At 42.0% G+C, this 25,606-nt stretch overlaps 1 protein-coding gene and 1 non-coding gene across 2 annotated transcripts in view; one reads left to right on the top strand and one right to left on the bottom strand.

Annotated features, from left to right (window-relative positions):
• Positions 1-25,606, top strand: part of NHSL2 (NHS like 2) — a 234,318-nt gene that overhangs the window by 16,217 nt on the left and 192,495 nt on the right. The gene's annotated exons all lie outside the window — the stretch shown is intronic.
• On the bottom strand, positions 24,853-24,960 carry LOC114505836. The gene has a single exon (XR_003685301.1). It is a non-coding gene; the product is annotated as a U6 spliceosomal RNA (small nuclear RNA).

The raw sequence follows: 25,606 nt of genomic DNA, 5'->3' as shown, positions 1-25,606 counted from the left end.
AGTATTTTTCTCCTTTAATTTTCATGTTCTTTAATAAAGGAAAGCAGTTTATCTCTAATCTGGTGATTTAGAGCCAGCTTAAGGGGCTAATCCTTACCTAGCTCCTTGTACAGTACTAAGAATGCCATGCACTGTGCCAGGTAGTACTGACACTGAATTGATGACTTGCCTTTTGCTCTTGAGTCTTGATAGTTGGGAAGAAAGCATGGGAAGAGACAAGTTCACTGAGTACTGCTGGTTCCTCTGTGAAAAGCACAGAGCACAGAGGCAGGGAAGGCTTCTGTGGGCTTTTCTTCTCTTGTCTTCCTGAAAACTCCTACCCATCCGTCAAGACTTTTGCCTGGACATTCCTTCCTCTATACAGCCACCTCTGACTCCCTCTGCTATGTTCCTGCTTTGCTTTGTTCACTTTTGCAACTCATGGTTCCCCCAGGTGGCCCAGCTTGGGAGGAGATAGTTGAGGCAGAGACTACCAAATGTGTATTGACAACTTCTTGAATTTGTTTTTATTTCCTTTCCTTTACTGCCTCTTGAAAATAAAATGACCTTCTTTGAAACTCAGAAGAATAGCCTGGCCATTCCTGGGCCTAAGATAAACTGGAAGCCAGAAGTTCGCATTCTCTCTTTAGAAGAGAGAGCTAGTATTAAAGGTTGTGGGGATTTGCAAACAGGATAGAACTACTGCAACCTTCAGATCCTGATTTGTTTAGATGAGTTTGAAGGGTTTCTTCAACCTCAAGGGAAATCAGAGTTACATTAGGTGGCTGTGGAGTAGTGACATACTTCAGAGGTAGAAAGGCCTGGACTGGTAATGAGCCGGGCTCACTTTGCTTATTTTGCCCTAGAGATAAGCCCAATTCCAGTACTTGCTAATGAGGGTAATTTCAGCCAGCTTCTGTTTTCTATTTGCCAGAAGGATCAGTGAAATCCAAAATGGAAAAAGACTTTGTAAAAAAAAATCACCCCCAAAATGTAGGTATTATCCTTGAAAACAAAGATAGTGGTTAAATCATCCCTTTATCTCTAGTTTGGAAGTAGGCACACTGAAAATGTGTGTTTGACATTCAACAATGTTTGTTGAATGACCAAGTGTTCTAGTAGGAGGTAGATGTTTGTATTTCTTTAAACCTTTCCATATTATCTAACAAATATGCCATACTGGTTAATGCTCACCCTTAGCTGTTTTGTAATTTCTGCTATTGCCAATACTCTCAAGCTCTCAACTCCCAAGAGATGATTTATTGATTCCTAGGTGTTTTTGCCTACAATCAGTATATGCAACTGCCAAATAAACATAACCTTTTTCTGAAGAGCTCAGTTGTCCTACCAGACTCCTCAAGGGTGGGGGCTGTATCCTATCCATATCTGTGCTCCCTAGTGTCCTGCTGTGCAGCAAGTGCTCAATACATATTTGCTGACTGACTAATAGGGAGAGGGAGTAGCATCTTTTTGCATATTTGGCCAGCCAAATCAAGTACAGATATTGGAAAGCAACAAATGTCACAACTGCATTACCCCACCTACTTTTGCACTGAGGTGACTCTCCTTTCTTAAAATTAAAGAGCCTTTGGACAAAATGCCATGTCTTTTATTATTATTTCTAATAGCCTGGAACTATGGGAATCATTACCTCATTCATTCCTCATAGCAATTCCATGATATAGTTAGCATTATTATCCCCATCTTCTTGATGAGGACACAGGCTCAGAGAAGAGTAATTTGATTAAATGTTGTGAAGTTGAGGATCCAGAATCTGAACCCTTGATGCATTCTCTCAATCACAACGAATAGGGAGTAAGTGATACTGAAAACAAGGAGCAGGAAAGGAAAATGTTTCTATCACCATCAGGGAGGAGCCTAGGTTGGGGTAGAATCAGATGGAGGGCTTTCTAGTGGGACATGGGAGATTCAGAAGGACTACACCTGATGGGACTGAAAAGAGAATTTAAATTTCTTGGAGGACCTAGGGGAAAAACAGAAAATTGAACTTTTCTGTATGAAATTAATGAGCATTTTTGCATTTTTTTCAAATTTAAGAAGCACTTTCCCTGTGTTATCTTACATAGTTCTCATGACAGCCCTGTGAGTTATTACTTCTATTTGAGAAATGAAAAAAATAGACTCAGGTAGATTATAACTGACTTGCCCATGGTGGCAAGTGGGAAGGTTATGAAGATCAAGAAATCATTTATTCATTCAATAAATAGTTATTTAGCATCTACTATGTACTATGTGCTGTTTTAGGTGCTAGGGATACAGCAGTGAACAAGACAGACAAAATTCTTTGCTCTCATGAAACTTACAACATAGATAAACCGTGATTTTTTTTCAATTACTCTCTGTCAAGTAATGGATATTGGCTTTGGTTGTCAGCATTGGCTGTATTTTAGAATCATCTGTCACACTTTGAAAAAACACTGATGTCTGGATCCCACTCCAAAACAGTTAAACGAGACTCTCTAGGGGTTCAGGCACTGGTGTGTGTGTGTGTGTGTGTGTGTGTGTGATGTGCACTTTAAACTTGCTCCAGAGGGTCTTAGGGGTTTTAGTGTGCAGTGAGACTTGAGAAGCATTGGTTTAAAGCAGTGGTTCTCAACCTTGGCTTCTCATTCGAATCACCTTGAGAACTTAAAAATGTATATACACTAATGTCTGGGCTTCATCTCTGAGATGAATTACATTAGAATCTCTACTAGTGTATCCAGGCATTTGTAGCTTAAAATGTGCCTCTTCAAACAGTGCTACTGAGTTCAGACTACTGTGTGTGAACCCTACTGGGTTCACATACACACTTGGGACAAAGACAGCTTGATACTATGATTTCAGATAGTTCTCCTCACCTCTCAAGCCTATGGATCATTGGTTTTTCATTCTTGCAAGAAATATTTATTGAACACCTACTATATTGCTGGCTAGTCCCCTCCTTTTCCCAGGTTCTGATTCCCCTTGTGTGACAAATTGATTATTTCTAAGGCTTACTGCAGCTAAAACAGTCTATAATTCTACAAGGGGGATTTGGGCTAGGAATGCTAATGGCTCAGAGGACTCACTCTTAGAGACCTTAAATTATATGTCCTCTTGACAGTAGTGTATATTGCATCTGAGAGACAGAAATTCATGAAAATCTAATAATGTGTGGGTGACTGTTTTTTTTTCCACATTGAGCAGTCTGCCCATGATGGGCATATGGACTCTTCTTCCTTCATCTTATTCACCATTTTGCTGGCCACAGGGTTGCCAACACAGATGGACAAACAAAGGCGGGCTCAGAGTGGAAGACTCAACAGGGCCAGGCTGTGAAAGTCAGCCAGAGGGAAGAGGAAACAAAAATGTGTGCCTTGCAGACTCAAAGCCCCTGGAAGCAGCATAAAGTGAACTAGAGGAAGGCACCTTACCACTTGGTTTAGTTCTCTTTGCACCTGTAATTGGTCTGCACTGGCAGAAGGGAGATGATAATCGTAGCTGTTGAGAGGTAGCATAGTTAGCATAATGGTTAAGCTCATGTGTGCTTGCACCACTCATCCTGGTTTTGAATTCTTATTTTGCCAGTTGCTTTCTTTATGACCCTGAACAAGTAGCCTGACATCTCTTTGCATTAGTTTTCCTATCTGTAAACTGGGGCTCATTGTAATATTACCTGTTTCATAGGTATGTCATAAAGATCATAAGCTTGGCATCCAGTAAGTGTTTTTACACAAAAATTATACTGATTTTGAGTAAATGTCCAGCACTCATATTTGCCCCCTAATCTGTAGTTTCCATGGAGTAGGCACTATTTTCCCAATTTTATAGATGAAGAAATCAAGTCACAGAAATGTCACCTGGAAAAAGTGACCTAGTTAGTAAGTTGCAGAGCCAGGACTTGACCCCAGGGAACCGATTCCTTAGCACCCACAGTTGATGTAAGAAACATCCAAACCTGTAGAGAATTTTTAACAATTTAAAAAAGATTTTATTCATTTATTTTTAGAGAGAGGGAAGGGAAGGAGAAAGAGAGGGAGAGAAACATGAATGTGTGGTTGCCTCTCACGTACCCCCTACTGGGGACCTGACCTGAAACCCAGGCATGTATCCTGACCTGGAATCAAACAAGCAACCCTTTGGTTTGCAGGCCAGCAGTCAATCCACTGAGCCACACCAGCCAGGGCTGTAGAGAATTTTAATACTACTTTATTTGAGTCCAACTGACAACATGCTGAGGGACAAGATCTCAAAAGCTCAAGTTTTGCAGTGTCTTTTATACATTTGGAACTAAGGGTGGAAAATAAGGAAGATTACATGGAGATGGGGAAAAGCAAAGTACAGGATAGTTAACAAGATTATGTGCTCTCTTGAGAGTGGTTACCTTTCTGGAGGGTCTGAAAAAGGGGATTACTCTGGCATTTCAAAGGTGTGTTTACCTAGATGTACAAGAACAATAGACAGGGCTTGCTGAAAGCAAAGACACCACTTTTTGTATGCTTGGGCCATGACTATCAACCATGACCTGCCAAGTTAGTAATTTGTGATCAGATCACCCTGTGAGCTTACTTTTGCTCAGATTAATTACAGAGCACCTTTTTTTTCTCACATCACTCAATCATAGGACTATACAGTATAATGATACAAGCCATTATCTTTATCTTGAGGCTCACTGATAAAGGAACTGAATTGGTCCCAGAGGATGCTGAAAAGGATGAAACCTGGGTCCTGCCTTTGAGAGTTTACACTGTAGTAAGGGACAGCAGACATGTGTATGAGAAGATTACAATCAGAGGTGCATGATGCTTGATGCTAAGGGAGTTCAGAGAGTAGCCAGTGACAACTTTGCTGTGATGTCTGGCTTTGAATTGGGCCCTTGGCAGATACAGGTGTGATGTTTTGGAAAGAGGGAACTGTATGCTGAAAGACAAGGAGATAAGGCTGTGGGTGGCATTTTGAGGGGCTGGGAAAAGCACCCATCCTCTCTATGAAATGGTAAGGAATCCTTTGGAGGCTTTCCAAACTCAATGCTAAGGTGAGGGGGGTGCCTCATGTTGCTGGGCTTTTTTTTCTGGGGATTTCATGGAAGCAGATGGAAAAGAAGCACTGTCTTAGGCTGTTGTAGCTTCACAGACCATAAGAAGACCTTCCAGTCCAAATACTTTATAGCACAGATAGGGAAACTGAAGCCCAGAGAGGTGCAAGGATCAGCCCCAGAAAGCCAGCAGCAAACTGGTAGGCTTTGTCAGGCCAATATTTCTGCCATGCAGAGATGCATAAGAGAGCCTGGGCCATTTATTGGAGATATGATGTAGTAACACCCAATTCTGCTCCTCTAGACCTAGAGCTCATCGTCAGAACTTGCTTCCAAGTTTTTGGCTTTATTTAATTTCCTGTCCTGTCTTAGATTAAGACTTGAACATGAGGCTTGGCACACATACCATGGAGGTCATGCATTGTGAGTTGAGAGGAAGACAGAGCAGGGACAACATGTGAGAGTCACCCCCAAGGACATTGACATTCTTAATTTTTTCAGAATATTATTTTTAAATGCATTAGATAAAGTAAAACTTACAAAGGGAAAAATTGTACTGAAATTCAGATATCAAAATATTTTTTAAAAATTGTGATATGGTAATATGTGTGCTTCTTTAATAACATTTTAAATTACAAGATCCAACAGTGGGTCTAATGATTACTGTAATTTCGAATGAACGTAAGTGAAATTTCCAGATATTTGTGACAACTATCATATGATATGCAAATCTGGGATTTTTATTTACTGATAAAGCTGCAGGCACTGTTAACACTTCTGTGGTTTGTTGCCTACACTCATTTCAATTAGAGGTTAGTGAAAATAAAGAGGCATTTTTCTTCTACAGGCCTCCTGAACTCTTTTCATGTAACTCTTGGGGGTCTGTGGACCTCAGGTTAAGAATCTGTGCCTTAAGGCAAAGCAGGTGCTGGAGAACCGACCCAGTATGGGATCTTAATCTCGCTGTAAGAACTAACTCTGAGGAGAGATTTGATTGCCTTAAAACTACGTTTAAGATCCTAGGTATGTGCAGACACACACATGGGCGGATGTCATTAGTGCTCCTCTCCAAACAGTCTGCCTTTCCTTCTTCCAGCTACATGACAAGACTGTACCTCCTCACCCCTTTGCAGTTAGGTGTGGCCATGTGACTTGCCTAGGGCAGTGAAATATGACACTCTCCTCCTCCAAAGCCTCTTGTTGGCTTCTCCTCCTGCTCAGGATAGATTCTACTTTCACCCTGGTCCACTTTAGTTGCACGGGTCTCATTTCTGTTCCTCACTAAGCTCATTCATGCCTCAGGGTCCTTGCGCAAGCTATTTCTTCTAGCTGGAACACTCATCCCCCAAAACTGAGTCTGACTGGCTCATTCTTGACCTTTAGACCTCACCTTCGATTTTAAGACCTTTAGCTGTAATAGCATAATAAATAAAGTATACTTAAAAAAGACCTTTAGCTTTCTTGAAATATAATTCACATACCATACAATTCCGCTATTTAAAGTATACAATTCAGGCTTTTAGTGTATTCATGGAATTGTGCAACCACCACCACTATCAACTTTAGAACATTTTATTACCCCCCAAAGATCTCCTTAGCCAAAACTTAATTCCCCATCCCCCCACCAGCCCGTGATAATTACTAATCTACTTCTTGTTTCTATAAATTTTTTTATTCTGAATATTTCATATGAGTGGAATCATACAATATGTGGTCTTTTGTGTCTGGCTTATTTCACTTAGCATGATGTTTTCATTGTTCAGCCATATTGTAACATGTATCAGTCCTTCATTTCATTGTATGGCTATGCCACAGTTTATCCACCATACAGTGGGTTGCTTCTGTCTTTGGGCTATTATAAATATTGCTGTTATTAATATTTATTCTCAAAATGTTGTGTAAACATGCTTTCATTTGTCTGGGAATAAACCTAGAAGTGGAATTGCTGGGTCATATGGGGAACTCTATGTTTCGCCTTTGGAAGATATGCCAAGCTGTTTTTCTTAGAGGATGTACCATTTTACATTCCCACCAGTAGTGTATGAGAGTTCCAATTTCTCTACATCTTTGATATTTCTCTGCATCTGATTTCTCTACATCTTTCTTATTTTTGAATTGGATTGTTATTTTCTTGTGAAGTTGAGTTCTTTACGTATTTTGCATATCAATCCCCTTTCAGACATATTGTTTGTAAATATTTTCTCCCATTCTGTGGGTTGCTTTTTCATATCCTTGATCATGTCTGTTGATGCACAAAAGTTTTTAATTTTGATCATGTCCAATTTATGTATTCTTTCTTTGGTTGTTTATCCTTTCGGTGTCATATATGAGTAACTGTTCTGTAATCCAAAGACACTCAGATTTACATCTGTGTTTCCTTCTAAGAGTTTTATAGTTGAGATTTTACATTTAGGTTTTTGATCTATTTCGAGTTATCTTTTTTACATGGTGTGAGATAAAGGTCCAATTTCATTCTTTTGCATGTGGAAATACAGTTAGTTGTCCTAGTATCTTCTGTTGAAGAGATTACTTTCCCCATTGAATGCTATGGCACACTTGTCAAAAATCAATTAACCATTAGTGTATCAGTTTATTTCTGGATTCTTGATTCTATTCCATTGATTTATATGTGTATCCTTAGGCTAGTGCCGTGATGTTTTGATCAGTATACATTTGTAGTGAGTTTTGGAATTGTGAAGTATTATTCTTCCAACTTTGTTTTTCATTTTCAAGGCTATTTTGGCTATGCTGGGTTCTTTGGATTTCCACATGAATTTAAGATTAGCTTGTCCATTTCTGCAGCACTGATTTAGATTTGCACAGCTCTTGACTCTTTATCAAGGATATCTGCATTCATTTACTCATTCAACAGATATTGATTGAACACTATGTGCCAGGCACTGTGTCAGGTACTTAGAGACACCATGGTGAGCAAAAATAGCCATGGCTCTTACCTTTAGGGAACTAACAATCTAGTAGGAAAGGCAGACATTAATTGAATAATCACAAAAATTAATTTAAAATAAAAAATAGAGAACTGTAGCAAGAGCAGCCCCCTCTCTTTCCAAATACAAGCACCACAGGAGCCAAGCAGCCCACACAGGCGGTTAGAGAAAATAGCAGATGATATTGCTGTTGAAGCAGTGTTGAGACTCCTTATAAGAAGATTTGCCTAATGGTGTCTCACTTCTACTTCCAAGAGTTCACCTTTGATTCCAGTGTGAATTGTCATTCATCAGGGTGATATGTGTGACAGAGGTGGCATCAAGCTCTTACAGTCCCAATACTGCAATAGAAATGGGTGAAAATCTCAGGAATGGCATTGGTCACAGAAAATTGATAGTGGCCAAGCTGCTAGCATGGCCCCTTGGGGTTTAACCATGGTACTGACCAAAGGGACCATAGCACATGGAATAAAACTCAGAACAGGACTTCATTCATGTTCTAAGGAAATTCCATTTAACCAATTCAATACTGTAAATCTGAATAACTTAATATCTAACCATATAAGAAAGTAAAATTTATCATGTTAATATACAAAAAATAAATAATAGATTTGACCTAGTGTTGGCAGACTGGAAATCTTTCTGGAGAAATTAACAATCAAGAAGGTGCCTAGAGCTAGAGGGGGTTTGGGAAGAGTATTCCAGACAGCAAGAACACTCGGTACAAAGGCTCTATGGTAGGAAGGAGTATAGTGCATTCTAGGAAGCGCAAGTAGGCAAGTGTGAAGCACAAAGGAACAAGAGAAAGTGCAGTACCAGATGAGGGACAGCTGTGTGAGGGTGACCAAACCCCAAGGGTCTTGTGGACTGTGGAAGAAGTCCTAAGATTTTATCCTAAGAACAATAGGAAGCCACTAAAGCAGAGAAGTAACATGATCTGATTTTGATTTCAAAATGCTCAGCTGGCTGCTGTACAGAGAGAATGGACTGGAGGGGGATGGGCCAGAGAAGAGCCAGTTAGGAGAGTATTACCGTAGGCTGAGGGAGAAATAATGGTGTTTTGAGGAGGGTGGGGTTGGTGACTCTGGAGAGAAGGTGGACAGATTCACAGATGGCAAAGAAATCGAGGAGGTTTTAGAAACAGCTTTCAGTTATGGGGGACACAGGGTCTTTGGCCTAAGTAACAGTGTTATGAGGGGTGGTCTTCATCAACATAAAGAGCAGTGGAGCATGGAGACCTTCAGAGAGGGGGAATCAGTGTTACTGAGTTTGAGGTGCCATGCAGATGTCGTAAAGTTATTTGATCCTCACTCCAAATCATCCTTGTCAGGAAGGTATAGAACTCTCGCCAGATCAGAATCTCATTCTAAGAACAACCCCGTGCTATTTCATTTCTGTGACACCAGAGCTGACTCTTTAGAAAGGTCTATCCCAAATAGTTTCAATTAATCAGAGAAAATCAATGCTAGGACTTCTCCCCCACACACCAACTGTTTCCTAAACCCCAAAGCCTATGCTTTCAGGAAAACCTTAACCTTCTTTCTATAAACTTGCATTGCCACAAGTTTACAACCAAGCCCCCTCCAGGAGTACTTAGAGCTCCCAAGTACTTGATCCCTGTACCTAGATTTGCTGTCTGTGCTCAGACAGCTGCACTACCTATTTTTCCAGTGAGGATCATCCTTTCCAAAAACCTTTCTGCTTCTCTGTTGTCATATACTGGTCCCAGAAGTATCTAGTATACTCTGTGGTTAAAGACAAGGGTCACATGTCAGTGTCAATGTATGAAAAGCTAAAACAATGAGACATTGAGTAGGAAGATGGATGGCCAAAAAATTCACAATGGATGTCAAGTCAAGGTGTATTCTACTTTTTTTTTTCATTTCAAGTAGAAGAGTGTGGGGAGAATAAATTGATCAGGTGGCAAGAAATGGGTGGAATGAGAAACCAGGAGAAAAGAAAACAAATACATAAATTCAAGGAGTAGGAGGAAGAGATAATAAAGTGGTTAAAGGTATGGGTTGGATAGTAGACATCCTCTGTTTCAAATCAGGGCTCTGACATTTACTTAGCTGTATGACTGTACTTATTACTTAATGTCTCTAAGTGGAGAGGAAATAGTAGTAACTTTATGAAGATTATGGAGAGAGTGTACATGTAATATATTTGCCACTGTGCCTGGATAGCTGTCAGCTGTTATGATCATACAAGTTCCTCTTCATTTCTCCTGCCTCTACTTCGCCCAGCGGCTCCCAGGCAGGTTCACTCTGGCCAGCTTGGTTCACCATCCTCTCCACAGAGCCAGTCCTAGCAGACACAAGGAATATCCCATCAGCTTCAGCAGACCCAGGGGCTGGAGAACCTGTGATGATAGTTGGGGTTTTACATAGGTCCCTGGGTGTTCTTGCTGCCAATTTGATATGTGGTCAAGAAACTTTAAGAGCAACCCTTGGAGATCTGTGATGTCTCTAAGTAGTTTCCTCTTCCCTTCCTCTCCATCCTCTTTCCCTGCCACCTGCCATGTTGATTCTTACTCCTATAATCTATGTAGTCACCCTGCTTTGTACTTTAGTTCCCCCCACCCCTGGACCAAAGTCCTGTCCTCTGTTCAGGTCTTGGTACAAATTGCTTGACTGCTGAGCAGTCTGCCTGTTTGATTTACGTCATCAATATGATGCCTGAGGTGTACACCATCAGGCCTGTTCATGGTGACCTCTGAGCATCATGCCTCATTCAGCCAGCTCCCTTCTTCTAAAACAGTGGTTAAGAGAATCCTGTGGGGTCCCAGATTTCTTTAGGAATCAGCTAAAGCCACAATGCCTGCTCCCCCAAATGTGCATGAAGTCAGTGTATTAATCAAGAAAGGCTAAGTTACACTGCAAAAACAGACAGTATCGAATTCTTACTTATGGGGACTGTCCAAGTTGGATCCAGTAGACAGAGGCCTGTTCATCGCACTCACTCTGTGATCCAGGTTGGTGCAGATTCCATTTTAAACGTGTGCTTCTGGGCGGTCAGCTGTGAGAGGAAAAGGGGCATATGATCCACATTTTTTTTAACAATGGCCTTGACTGCTATGTAGAGAAAAGACTGGGGCAACAAGGGCGCAAGCAGGGAGACCATTGAGGAGGCTTGGTCTGAGTCAGAGGAGATAGTGACTGCAACACACTGATGGCAGTGGAGGTGGGAAGAAGTGGAGGGATGTGACATGTATTTTGGAGTAAAGCAGACAAGATTTTCTGATGGATTGGATATGAAGAGTAAGGAGAAAAGAGGATGACTGCTAGGTTTGGGGCTTGCACACATGGGTGGAGGGTATCTATTCTTAACTGGTATTGAAAACACAGAATCCTCGGATGTGTCAACACATACCTCAGTGACAATAGAAGGAAGCCTCCACTTGGAGTTCTTTAAAGGTGCCCCTCCAGCTGTTTGGTAAAGACTTAGTTGGCAGGATCTCTTTTGTTTTTTCAGAACTCTTTGATAGTGGACACATATGCCTACACACACATCTACACATTCACCAACACATACACATCACACACTACACATACCACTGTACAAGCTCTTCTGGACCACACATAGCAGCAGTCCTGGGGGTTGGGGGTTCCTCAGGCTCTCTGACATGTCCTTGTCAATATTTTTGTTTCTGATAGGAATGAACATTTTCCTAACGATTTTTAGTTTGGAACAATAACAATAGCTGTTCTCTCTTGGGTCCTCATTCTAGATAGCAGCCTTCTTCTATTTTGTATATGTGAGGTCATCAGCAACAAGTGACCCAGGTGGTCTGAAGGAACTTTTGTCCTGTTAAAATGGTTTCTAGACTTTGAAAATATACAAACAATAGCTGTGGTACATTTATTAAACCAAATGTACACAGTCCAAAGTAGCAGTTTGTGGCTAAGTATAATTACTAACTAAATGCAAAACCTGTTGCCTGGGTATTTCATTAGAGGGGAAGGGAGTTGTGCAAAACTGGAAATAAAATGAATGTCTGGCCACTGACCAGTTGGTTCCAGGCAGAGTCAGTTCTGACTTAGGTGTACTTCATAGCTCAGTGTTTCCAGGGCCTCAGGGCAGGAGTTTGCATCAGTGGTGCAAACAGGTACTAATGAGCTAAATTCAGTTTCTTGTTGCCAAACTTTCCCCCCAAAGGCCAACAAGGCAGTCCTCCAGGCTGTGTGATTCAGGGAAAGTGGAACAAAAGGGGGATGTAAAGCAGGAAGGGTTGAGTCTTAGCCTTACAGCCCCATCTGGGAAGCAGCCTCCCTGCTAGGAAAAGCCTAGGGATTTGTGAGAGGCTAGAGACTTCTCATCAGTAAGAACCAGGGTTCTATGGAAGAAATGAGCCTCCCAGGTAAAGGAAAAGTACTTAAGGAGCTTCTTTTCCTTCCCAGTTCTGAAATTCTAAAATTCTTCTAGAAATTCTGAAGCCAGGTGTCACTGCAAGTTTTTTTACAGAGGTAAAGGTTCGCAGCTATGAGGTCGGTTTCATTACCCCTTTTACAGAGGGAAAAATGGAGAGAGAGGAAGAAAAGTACAGAGACAGGAAATGATTTGCCTTAGGCCTCACAGGTACTGTACTAGTTGCTTGAGCTGGGTTTTGAACCTGGGTTTTCAAGCTCTTAAGCTTGAAAGCTTTTCAAGCTTGATTACATGATGCTCTTCTTGGGCATGGTGGGAAGCACGCTGTGCTCCTAAGGGTTACAGATAGGAGTTGGAGGCCTGGCTCGGTCCCTGCTCTGCACTGATGACTTGTCTGCCAACCTGGGGTCTAGGTGAACTTTAGGGTTCTTCCCAGTCCTGGGAACCAACAGGCCTGTGGGCTTGTTTCCCATTCAGACAGTTAGGCATATGGCCTCTAAGGAGCTTGCCAGCCTTGACATTCTATAGACTTGGGAGTGTCAAAGAGCCCGAGAGTTTTTAACGTGTGATGCATTGAGCCTTAGGGAATTCCAGAGAGATGTTTTAGGGCCTGCCACAAACAGTTCTGATCCTGTATTATATAGTGGAGATCTGCAGGTAATTTTGTTTGCAAAAAGGGGCTGCTTTTAAAAAGAAACAAATCAAAATGAACAAAATAAAAATTTAAAGCCCATGAACTAGACAGTGAACAAAATACAAGTTTGAAGAAAGGTATCCACTGGTAGTGATAGGGGTGATGATGGTGTTTGTGTGTGTGTGGTGGGAGCAGGTTGGACTGAAAAGAAAATAAAAACAAGAGAAAAAATGAGATTAGAGTTCTAGTACTTGTCAGTTGCCATTTTGAAAAGAGGAAAACCTAGGAAAGTGAAAGAGAAGCAATGGCTATTCAGTACCCACTGTGTCCTGGTGTTTTTCTGCTGGTGGTCTCATTCATGAAATGTTTATAGCAACTCATTGAGTTTTAAGTATTATTGTTCCTATTTTAAAGATGAAGACACTGAGGCTCAGAGAGACAAAATGACTTATTAAAGATCATATAGCAAGTAAATTGTGTTGCTGGGATTCAAACCCACATCTGTTCGGCCCCTAAATCCACACCTTGTCCTGTTAAGTGTTCCTCCCCTAGAACAGGGCTAAGGAGTTACAAATGGTTGGGCACCAGGGATACATAGCACCTTCCATTGGCAGCAGGCAGAGGACCTGGGAGTGCTTGTGGAGAACCACAAAGCAGGACTCCTGTTCTTAGTGCTTAGGGAACTTGAGAGAGAGGTCTGTAGTCATGATGGACAAATCAGGACTGCAGGGTCAGAGCTAGGCCAGGAAGAGCCTAGACCTGGGCTGGACAAAAGGATTTACAATCTCTTAGGACTTATGTCCTTCACTGCATCAACTTAGACTGTTGGACTATACTCTTTATTTCAGAACTGCTGGTTTCATGCCAGGATCATCACAACTGTGGTAAAGTATTTCACATTTATTTATTTATTTATTTATTTATTTATTTTAATAATACAACAAACATGCATGAACCCACCACTCAAACCATGATCTAGAGTATTACAAAGAACTTATATTTACCAATGTGTTAAGACTCAGTGGTGTCCAACCTTTTGGTGTCTCTGCGCCACACTGGAAGAAGAGTTGTCTTGGACCACACATTAAATACATTGTGACATATAATCACAAAAAAATGTCATAATGTTTTAAGTGAATTTACAGTTTTGCATTGGGCTGCATTCACAGCCCTCCTGGACTGCATGTGGTGCGCGGGCTGCAGGTTGGATACCCCTGCTGGCTAAGTATTTTTGTGGTCATTTTGATAGATAATTGTCTTTCTTTTCAGGTCCATGGTTGTGGTTTCCTTTCCCTGATAATGATAAACCCAAAAGAGAAGATTTAACTTATATATCAGTCAGGATGAGCTAAGTTGGGCTGTGGTAACAGACAACCCACAATCTTAGTTTCTCTTCATAACAAAAGTTTCACATTGCTCTTATACATGTCTATGTTGAGTTAGCTGGAGGCTCTGCTCCTTGTCTCCTTACCTCAAAACCCAGGTGGTCAGAGAAGTCACCATTTCAAACTTTGCTGGTTACCATGGCAAAGGGAAGAAAAACTCTGTAGGACCTCACACCGGCATTGAAATGTTTTAACCTGGAAGTGACATATTTTACTTCTCTGCCATTGAGGAACTCATTATATGATCCCACCCAACCAATATGGGCCACATGGGCTATCTAACCATGTATGTACCCAAAAAAGCACAGAGTTGGGGATGCTGGGAGAACAGTGCCAATGACCATCACAGCCCACTTATCCATTGTGACATAACATGTGCACATGATGTGCCTCTACCTGAGAAAGTTGTGGAAGGAGGAGATTGCATAAGCAGAGTTGAGGAAGCCCACTTGAGTTTCACCTATCCCTGTTTCACATTAGATTATTCTGTTAGGGCAGCCTGCTCCCATTCTGCACCCATTCCCCAAACAGAACCCCTTTCTCCTTGGAAGTTCTCATTTTGCTCTACTCGTTTCCATCTGTGTGTGTCTCATGGGCTCAAAACCAACAAGGCATTTGATCACAGAGTCTGACTGGCATCTCACAATGAGGTCTCACTTTAGGTTCTTTTCCCATTCATGATTTCTCAGATAATCATGGAGCTGCTGCTACCACCTCTGGAATGGCACTTGAGTTGACAATGGTGGGACTGGATTTTGTGCAGAGTGGTGAGGGGAGAAGAGATAGGCTGGGTGGGTCATCATTGTTATTTCCATCGATCTCATAAGAGTCAGTGTCTAAGACATAGCTAGACTCTAGTTCCAAATGCCAAATGATAACTGAAATTCATTGTGCAAAACAAGTCCAGGAAAAGGAAGAAAGGGAGGGCTCTGGCTTTTGGCCCTACTTCTGAAAAGGAAAGATTGGCCTGATACCCCAGGAAACATGTCCTTGGCCTCTGAGCACAGGACCTGTGTCAGACAGGTCTTGGCCTCCTGAGGGTGCTTCTGCAGACCACTGAGTGTAGTCTGGAAAAGGGGAAAAAAAGGGAGAAAGCTTTGGCATGGTTTATACATGCATAGCATTTGCCAAACTGTACCAGGCTTAAGTGGGGCACTGAGGTGAGCAAGTCAGTGCCCAAGAAGTGCTCTGACAAAGGCAAGTACAGGGTACTAAAAGGATGGCACCTGAGCTAGATATGGGGAGTCAAGGTAGGCTTCCTTAAGGAGTAGTCAGTCCCTCATCTAAACAGAGAACTGAAGGATAAGTAGGTGTTAGCCAGGTGAAGGCATGTGAGAAGGAAGAAAATTATAGAAAGTAAAGAAGTAGAGGGATGTGGGGAAATCTGAGCCTAGAGAGGCAGGCAGAGACTAGATCATGAAGGAGTATGAATGTCATGTGGAGGGGCTTGGACATTAACCTGAAGTTGGTGTGGAGCAGTGGAATAGTTTGCCATTGGGATCAGACTTCCCTTTCAACAACATCACTGTAGAAGCAGCATGGAAGTTGGGTTGGGAAGGGATGACATTGGAGGCTGGGAATCTATGAGTACTAGTGACCTTGTTAAGATAGTTGTAATGGGGCTGGAGAGAAATGGGTAGATCTGAAGTACACTTAGACTGATAATCTGAGTACACAGATGTGAACAATAAAAGAAAGTCAGGAGTCAACAATGATGCCTAGGTGGATAGCAGTGAAAGGAGTATAGTGTGACAGCCAAAAGCAGTGGTTTTGAAACCAGACTGCCTGGGTTTGAATCCCAGGTCTACCGCTGATTAGCTGTGTGACCTTGGACAAGTTCCTTAGCTTCTCTCTATGCTTCATTCAGTTCCCTTACCTATAAAATGAGATTGTTAATAATACCTTCCTTATAATGATTGAGTAAACAATTCATAAAGTGCTTTGAACCATGTCTGGAGCATGAGAAGTGCACAATAAATGTAGGTTGTTATTATAGGCAAGAAGAAAGAGGAAAAAGCTTCATAAGAATAATGATGAGTTCTGATCCAGGCATGCCAACTTTAGGTTGTCAGTGGAACACTCAAGTACAAATTGGCTATACAAGCCTGTGTCTCAGGAGATATCTGAGCTAGAAATATATATATTTGCAGCCCTGGGTGGGTAACTCATTTGGTTAGAACATCATCCTGATACACCATGGCTGCAGGTCCAATCCTTAGGACACATACAAGAAGCAAGCAATGAATGCATAAATAAGTGGAACAATAAATCTCTCTCTCTCTCTCTCTCTCTCTTTCTATCTATCTCTCTATCTCTCTCATCTCTCTCTGTCTCTCCCTCCCTTCCTCTCTATAACAATCAATAAAATAAAAATTAGAAATATATATTTGAGAGTTAGCAGCTTCTAGATTGTAATTGAAACCTTGGAGATTGTGCAGGGAGAATTTGTAAAGAAGAAAAGAAGGCCTAAGAGCAAGCCATGAGAACCCTCAACATTCGTGGGATGGACAGAGGTAATAGGGCTTAACAAGGAGGCTGAGCAGCAGTCAGAGAGGCAGGAGAAAAATCAGGAGAGGGCACAACATCACTGAAGCCAAGATGAGAGAATGTTTCAAGATGGAAACAGTGGCCAATGGTGGCGATGTTTCAGAAAGGCTGATGTAAGAGAAGACCTGAGAAACTACAGTGGGGTTTAGCTATGAGGAGATTCTTGTGACAATAGTTTCAGTGAAGTTGTAGGACTGGTTGTCAGTGTACAGTGGGCTGAAGAGTGGGAGTGAGGAAATGGAGATAGCAAGTGTAGACAGCTCTTTCTGGAAGTTTACCTGTGAAAGGGAAGTGAGAGCAGATGAGTGAGGGTTATGGGGAAAGGGAGGACGTCCTTCAGTGCTGATTGGGAGGAAGCTAACAGTAGAGAGGGAGAGATGGCAGATACAGGTGAGAGAGGAGATAATTGATGCTTGAGGTCCCTGAGATGGCATGAAGAGATGGGATGCAAAGGAAATCAGTATCAGGCAGGAGGAGTCACAGCAAGGAAGAAGGAATGTATGGATGTGATGAGTGAGCTTGTAGATTCCCTTATGGAATGTTACTGCCTGGTGGCTTCCTTTTTTCTGTGAAATCGGACAAAACTAGAAGTTTGTGGATGATAATGGAGGTCAAGGTTTCTCAGAGAGCCTCTGTGGACAATGGAAGAGAGAGACCAGTAAGGACTGAAAGAAGGATTGCCCACCACAGCGAAGCCTAGTGGAAGTCGAGACCATGAATTTATAACACTTCCCATCTGCAGGATTGTATGTTTTCTGCAAGCACTGCTTAGCAGTCCTGGAGCAGGAGCAGACAGAGTAGAAATTTGGATTGATTTAAGCCTTGAGGATTTGCAAGATGGATATAATGGATGGACAATGGTATTAGAAAGGTGAGGATATTGGCAAGTGAGTAGTTAAATGGCTGACTTGTAATTCTCCTGCTTTTTGATTCAGAAGCTTTGGTTCCTGTTGCCACCGATAATTTCCCTCTATTCTTCACTCCATTTCACACCTTCTGCTTCACCCGAGGCTCTTCTACTGCTTTATGGCTTCTGCCTCATGTTCATGTGTGTGAGCATGTGTGCGCATGTGTGCTTGTGTATGTGTGTGTGTCTGCTTCTGCTCCCAGTACTGACTGAGGACCCTTTCCATGTCTCACGTTCAGATTCCATGGGAGAGACTATCTGAATGATTTCAGTATTCATTATCTTCCATGTTTGGCAGATAGCTCAGCCCACCCCCTAGGCTGCTGGCCAACGGATAGATGGAGTTTCTGCTATGCGTCAGGAATTTATTCTGGTTCAGCCAGTTAATGTCAACATTCTTCAGAAGGTGTCCTGGGTAAAACACACAGAATGGTTAAGATTTTAGGTTCTGGAACCAGACACCTAGGCTTGAATCCAGGCTATCCCACTTGGTGGGTGACCTTGGGCAATTTATTTCACCTCTCTGATTCCAGTGTTCTCATTTTTGAAGTGGATTCAATAAGAGAACTTGCCTCATCAGGACTTTCTGAGAATGGAATAAGTTAATACATGACAAGACTTAGCATACTATCTGGCACACAGTTATGTCCCTGTAAACATTACTTACTACTACTCCTGTTGTGATTATTTTACTATGAAGACAAGCACTTAGGTCTAATGGACTTTTGGACAAGACATTGGTGGGTGAAAGGGTGACAAGATTTGAATCCTACCTCAGTGGAATGAACAAAATCTTCTTCCCTACATCCAGCTCTTTGACATTTTCTGATCTCTGACCTTTCCTCAGGGAATGTTTGTCACCCTGTGGGCTCTAAAGACCCAAAGCCTTTGGACAGCTAAATCTGCCACAGGCTGAGAACTAAGCTGCCAGGTCTGCTCCTTGTCAGTTGGGGATGAATCCTGGCAGCCTGATCTCCCCCAGCTCAGCCTCTGGTTTTTATGAGTCATGCTTCTCTTATGCTAAAGCTCAGCTCAGATTTGGAAGGGGGCTATGAGAGTAGAGTGGGGTGAGGGGAGGAAAGGGAGGAGGAAGGCAGCGACTTAGCCTCTTTCTGAGTTTGTTGATAAGCTCAAGCTTTAGGAATCTTTCCTTAGGGCTCTAGTGAAGGAATTTTAGGCCTCACTGTGTCCAGACTGCTATGGAGGGAACCGTTCACCTAGATCATGAAGCCCAAGATGCCTGGTATGTGAATAAGCAACACCTACCTCTCTGCGCACAGTGACAGTCAGGGCATTTCCTCTCCATCTCTCTATTCCCTACAGCTTGATCCAAATGAGTAAATTTTTTTTGTTAAATTTTATATTTCAATTACAGTTTACATTCAGTATTATTCTGTATTAGTTTCAGGTGTATAGCATAGTGGTTAGACAATCATTCACTTTACACAGTAGTCCCCTCAATATTTACAGTACCCACTTGGCACCATACATAGTTATTACAGTATTATTGACTCTATTCCCTATGCTGAACTTTATATCCCTGTGACTACCAATTTGTACTTCTCAATCCCTTTACCTATTCCACCCAGTCCCTCAATCCCCCTTCCCTCTGACAACCATCAGTATGTTCTCTGCAACTATAAGTTTGTTTCTGTTTTTTTTTTTTTTATTTACTTTGCTCTTTAGGTTCCACATATAAGTGAAATCAAATGATATTTGGTTTTCTCCGTCTCACTTATTTTACTTACCATAATACCTTCTAGATCCATCCATGTTTTGCAAATGGCAGTATTTCATCCTTTCTTTTTTTTTCTTTTTTAACCAATTCCAGAGACAGGGCAAGGAAGGGAGAAAGAGAGGGAGAGAAACAACAGTGTGAGAGAAATATCAATTAGTTGCCTCTTGTACATGCCTCGACTGGGGACCAAACCTGCAACTCAGTCATTTGCCTTGACCAGGAATCGAACCCCCAACCTTTCTCTTTGCAGGACAATGCCCAACCAACTGACCCACACCAGGCCAAGCCCATCTTTCTTATGGCTGAGTAGTATTCCACTGTGTAAATGTACCACAGCTTTTTTACTCACTCATCTATCAATGGGCATTGGGTTGCTTCCATGTCTTGGCAATTGTAAATAATGCTGCAATGAACATAGAGGTGCATATATTCTTTTGAATTAGTGTTTTAGGTCTCTTTGGATATATACTGAAAAGTGGAATCACTGGGTCATAAGGCAGTTCCATTTTTTTAAATTTTTGAGGTAACTCCATACTGTTTTCTAGAGTAGCTGCACCAATCTGTATTCCCATCAACAGTGCATGAGGGTTCCCTTTCCTCCACATCCTCAACAACACTTGATAGCCAGTGTGACAGGTATGAGGTAATATCAACTGTGGTTTTAATTTGCATTTCTCTAAAAATAATTTGCAGAAAAGAATGTAAATTGCTAACATAGGGGAAGGGAATGGATTCCAGAGGCACACTGCTCAGAGATTGGGCTCCTAGAAGTGCCCCACCCTCATGAAACAGGTCCCTGATAACTTGTGTCTGAGCTATAGTTTTCTCAAGGATGGTAGGCAGGCCACTGGTGGTACATGACTTAATTTCAGGTGGCATATGGCTAAATATTTTTTAACTTCAATAGTCATAAATTTTTTTCAATGTATTTTAAAGAAATACAATTAGTACATAAAAGTTGGTGGCTTCATGGTGTTACTGCTTAGAGCCATGCTGAAGTTTTGTTAAAAGAAATCTTTAACTAAAAAAAATAACACGTACACTACTCATCTCTTTTTCTTGATTTCTTAGTCTGTGTTGAGAGCTTTCATTATTTCTTTCCTCTGCCTCTCTCTCCCTCCAACCCCTTTCTAAAACTGAATTTGCATCCAGATAAAAATATCCAGAAGAGGAAATTTCCCAAAGCAAACTGTACAAGGTGCTATTTATTATCTGTTATTTATTATAGAAACAGATAGAAATAACCCAAACAACTAATTGTAGGGATTTGGCTAAGGAGACTGCAAGTTTTAATACACTTGGCTATAATATGGTCATCAAATTTGACAACTTCATGAACTCTACCAGTACAAGAAAATATTTACATGGAATAATGTTAAGTGAAAAAGACAGAGTAAAATAGTAGGCACATATTGACTTGTAAATGTATATATGACATACAGCAGAAGATAACTCCAATTTTAAGTCAAAGAAGCATTAGGCAACCAGTACATATTTGTTTAAATTGAATGCCAACTCTGAAGCAGTTGGAGGTCATCAGTTAGAGGTTCCAGTTCAGCTGAAATTTAAAAGTGGGAGGTAGGACATCCAACACTGTTCCCTTCTTTCACCATGAAGACAGAAAAGTTAAGATGGAGCTTGAACTAGAACTTGGGACTTTTCTCTGCTAGACAGAACAGACAGACTACAATCAGAGCTTGGAGAGAAATACTTGGCCTCTGTATGTCCATCTCACTGCAGAAACGATCCCATGTCCATCTCACTGCAGAAACGATCCCTTTCTTTTCTCACTGCCAACAAAACATTTGGATGGAGGAGTCCACTCCCATTCCAGAACAGTGTGCATTACTGTGTGGGGACCCAGTGTGAGTTCCTTCCTGAGGTTTCTTGGCATAGGCTGCATGCCCCTCCCTATCAGCCAAGGTTTACACTGTAAATATCTGGGGTGAAAAGAAAAGCCAGATCTCCAACTCAGGGCTGATCCACTGGAGACTGAGCCAAGGGTGTGTTGTTGATACAGAAGATAGTTCTCTCCCAGAGTTTACTGAAGGGGATTATTTTTGCTGGGTCAGGTTTTCCAGCTTTATTCAAGAGACCAAAGATAGGAGGGAAGCAGGATGGGTGTGTGTATAGGATAGCAGGGAGGAGAGACTTGTTTTTCTGTCTTTTCCTGACCAGTTGCTACCCAACAATAGCTGCTGTTTATTGAGCGCCTACTCTGTGTTGTGTGCTTTATAGATGTTATTTCATTTAATCCTCACAACAGCTTGGCAAATTATCACCCTCCTATTTCACATTTGGGATACAGAGAGAACTTATGCAAGGACATTTATCTGGGGGAATGGTAAAATCAAGATTCACTCAACAAACATTTATTTAATCACCTAATCTGTGGCAAACTTGTGCTGGATGCTGGACCTACAGCTGTGAAAAAGAGCAGCCATGAGGGTGGGGTGTTACAAACAAGTGAACAGGCAAGGATAATATGGGGTGGCACATGCTGAAAAGGGGAAGAAACTGATGCCATGGGAGCATGGAGGAGGGGCACCCATCACAGCCAAGGGCAAGAGGTGAGGAGTCAGCAAAGGCTTCCCAGAGAAGTGGTGTCTGGGCTGAATCTGGAGGAGGAGCAGCAGTCAGCGGAGTGAAGACCACAGTAGAAAAAACAAGTGGTCCAAATAGATGGCACAGGATCACAAAGGGCCAGAATGAAGAGAGCACATAGTGCTTTGAGAAAGTCATGAGCAGGGTTGAGTATGGCTGGGGCAAGCTGAGAGAGGAGACTGAGGAGGTAGGCAGGGGCTTTGTGGTCAAATGCCCTGGGAGCCATGAGCAAGGGTTTGGAATGCATTTTCGGTGTGATGAGCAGTCACAGGAGAGCTTTGAGCAAAGGAGAGATGAGATTTGATTGGCAGTCTCCTTGGCATAATCTGGCCCCTGGGTGGAGAATGGGTTGTAAGGAAACAAGGGTGGAAGTGGAGATAGCACAATGAGTGGTAGAACCAAGGGAGACAGATTTTGGGTTTGTGTTTCAGGTAGAACTGACAGCACTTCTGATGGACTCGAGGTAGGGGAGAAAGGGAGGGAAGAGTCAGTTCAAGTCAGGCTCCAAAGACCTCAGCTTTCTTTCTCTTCCAAAGGAAGCTGAAGCTGATGGCTTCCTGCACCTAGACTTTAGATCTGGAGCTCTGGAACCACTGGAAAACAAATGCATTTCATGTTTGCTATTGAGTCAATGGGACAGGAAAATTTGTTTATTTGTTTGTTTGGTTTTTGTTTGTTTAAGTGAACACTTTATACATGTGGCCAGCATTGTTTAAGAGCTTTAAAAATATTTATTTATTTAACCATCATAACAACTGCTTTTATTATCTCAGTTTTCTGGAGGTGAAAGTACAGTGGTACCTTGGTACTTGTCATTAATTCATTTGGAACTCACAACGAGTGCCAAAACAGACGAGTACAGAACAATGAAGCATTTTCTTTTGTGTGGCAGCTTTGTGACTTGTTCAAGGTCTAGCAAGTGTGATGAGTCCCAAGCAAGTGTGAAGTGCTAAAACATTTTTTTCTCATCAAAATGCAACGAGTACAGGGTTTGACGCGTTCTGAAGCCAACGAGTACCAAGGTATGACTATAAAGCACAGAGATTAGTAACCTGGCCAAGGCCACATAGCTAGTAAGTGGCTGAGCTGGAATTTAAACTCAGGTAGTCTCACTCTAGAGTTCTATGCTGCTTCATCTATGGAGTCACTCATTAATTTGTCCATTTATTCATGTATTCAATATGTAATTACTGAAAATATAATAATATATGCTAAGAACTAGAGCTAGAATGATCCACAAAACCAAACCCAGTCTCTGCCATTGTCATATTCACAGTCCAGTGGTAGAGGCAGATATTAGCCAAATAGTCACACAGACAAATGTATACATGCTGGGGGGAGCCTGTCATAGTTGGAGGGAAGCTTGACTTAGTTAGGGAGATCAGAGGAAGCTTCTCTTAGGAAGTGATAATTGAGATGAAATATGAAGGATAATTAGGAATTAATTAGGCAAAGAATGGAAGGAACAGCATTTCAGAAGAAATAGTATGTGCAAAGACCCTGTGGCAGGAAGGGAACATGGTGTAATCAAGGGATGGAAAGAATGCCAGTGTGGCTGGAGGAGTGAGAGGAGCATGTGTGAGGTGGGTCTGTAGGCCACTTTCAGTTTTGCTCTTGAACATTTTCAAGAACAGAATGACATGTTTACATTTGCATTTTGAACTGGTTCCTCTGGTCACTCTGGCTTTAGTGTGAGATTGGTTTGGGGGAGGCCAAGGTAAAAGCCAAGAGACCAGTCAAGGAGCCAGTCAGTGGAGAGCTCTGGGGTGGTGGTTTGGTCTTGGGTGGTATCTTTAGGTCTATGGAAGGATTCAAGAGCTATTGTGGAAGGAAAATCAACAGAATTTGGTAACTAATTGAGTGTGAGGAGAGAACAGAGAATGATCCTTCAAGAAAGGCTCCTAGGGTTTTCTGCCTTGTACATCCAGGTAGATGGATGGTGGTTATATTCTGAAGAACCCAGAAGAGAACTGAGTTTTGTGGGGAAAGATCACGCATTCAGTTTGGGGCATGTCAATTTTGAGGTACCATTGAGACATCCAAGAGTAGGGGTCACATATGCAACAGGCTATTCAGATAAATGGATCCAAGGTTTACAGGAGGAGGCTAGCCAGATTCAGTGGCGTTCTGGATCTAGTTGGCCCCCGAAAACCTATTGTTTAAATATTGAGGAACAGCATTTCAGAAGAAATAGTATGTGCAAAGACCCTATGGCAGGAGGGAACACATAGTGTATTCAAGGGATGGAAAGAATGCCGGTGTGGCTGGAGGAGTGAGAGGAGCATGTGTGATGTGGGTTTGCAAGCTGGTTATCAAACCATTGGTTACTTCAAATTGCTTATGATGAAAGTGTTTATAAAAAGGAAGGAAGTTGGCAAATGCTACAAAGTGGTGTCTTCTCCCCACCCCATCCCAGATGGTTTACCAGAATACCAGTGGCTTGATCACATTTGGGGATGCTTGGCCATGGTTGTGACTGGATCTTCTAAGGAAGATGTATGGAGTACAAGGCCTAGGACCAAGCCTCGCTGAATGCTAAGAGTTAGGTAGAAAAAGAGGAGCATGCAAAGGAGAGTGAAAAGGAGCAGTCATCTGGTTCCACATCACGTATGTCTCATCCTTTCCAGTTCTATTACCACTGCCTTGCTTAGAGGCATATTGTTTTACATCTGGCCTACTCAAATAATCTTCACAACTCATCTTTGTTCCTTCTCTTTCTTTTTGTGTTTGAAATATCGAACATTTCACGAATTTGTGTGCCATCCTTGTGCAGGGGTCTACACTAATCCTCTCAGCAGTGTTCCAATTTTAGTATATGTGCTGTCAAAGCGAGCCCTATCTGTTTCTCAAGTCTTCCTCAAAAGTCACTTACAGCTTTTCTTGCTAACTGAGGAACTGGGTGAGTAAAATAATCTGCTTGGAATAGAGAATTTATGTAGAAAAGTGTGGATTTTAGAGCATTCACTCCTATCACTCATTAGCTGTGTGAACTTGGGCAAGCTTCCTGGTCTCTCAGAGCCTCAGTTTCTTCATCTGTAAAATGGGGGATAATACAACTTCCTGCTTCAGAATTATGGCACACATGAAAACTACACGTGGTGAAGGCCCCAGCACAGATTCTGACATCATCACCTTTTTTTTTTCTCCATTTGCATTGTCAGTGGAGAAGTTGCCAAGGGTCTTCCCATATGATAGCTGGTCTTGACAGGAGATTCGAGGACTTGGCACACCTCCATCCTCTGCCTCAGACCCTTCACCTAGGCACGCAGTCTCCTCTACTTCCCTTGTTTCCTGTTCCTTCCCATTTCTCCCTTCCATTCTGGCAAAATCAAATAATGGGTCCTTCATTTGCCCTCTCCTGCCCCATGCTGCACCTTGTCATACAACCAGGAGTAAAGAATTCCTGCCCCTCAGCTGGCCCAACAGACCTTTCCCTCTCCTCACTCAAGCTGGTCCTAACCTGGTCTCTCAGATGCACTTAC

The sequence above is a fragment of the Phyllostomus discolor genome, chromosome X, assembly GCF_004126475.2.
Source record: "Phyllostomus discolor isolate MPI-MPIP mPhyDis1 chromosome X, mPhyDis1.pri.v3, whole genome shotgun sequence".
Lineage (NCBI taxonomy): Eukaryota > Metazoa > Chordata > Mammalia > Chiroptera > Phyllostomidae > Phyllostomus > Phyllostomus discolor.
The sequence above is the reverse complement of the archived record's forward strand: the minus strand, read 5'-3'. Positions and strand labels throughout refer to the sequence as shown.